Raw genomic sequence first — 488 nt, forward strand, 5'->3', positions numbered from 1 at the left:
TAAGAAGAAAAAGAAGCAAGGAAGCACAAAAAAAGGAGAAAAAAAGAGCTTCGGGGTACACTTTGAAGTTGGGGTACACTTTGGAGCCTTAGGCCACGCTTTTAAAAGCGTGGCCCATGACCAAATCAAGGAAGGAAGCAGCCAGCACGCACACTGCCCTGCCCTTGCCAAGGGCAGGGCAGAATCATGATGAAACAAAGTGAGGTTGGAGCAAAATTTTCGCTAAGTTTAAATCTGGCCGCTCACAGCATGACCATGCCTACTTCAAAGGGCTATAACTTGAGCTACAGACGTCCAATTGATGTGCTTCCAGTTGCGTTGGAAAGCTGACATTCAGAGCTTTCCAACGATATATAACAATCCATATTTGGCATACAATTGAGGCAGGAACGAAAGGCATCTTTAAGGGCCATGAGAAAGCAAGAAACTAGGCCTTACTTTGGTCCCAAGAAAGCCAAGGAAAAATGGGTAGCGTGTGCATCGGCCAA

Source organism: Arachis duranensis, chromosome 10 (genome assembly GCF_000817695.3).
Source record: "Arachis duranensis cultivar V14167 chromosome 10, aradu.V14167.gnm2.J7QH, whole genome shotgun sequence".
Lineage (NCBI taxonomy): Eukaryota > Viridiplantae > Streptophyta > Magnoliopsida > Fabales > Fabaceae > Arachis > Arachis duranensis.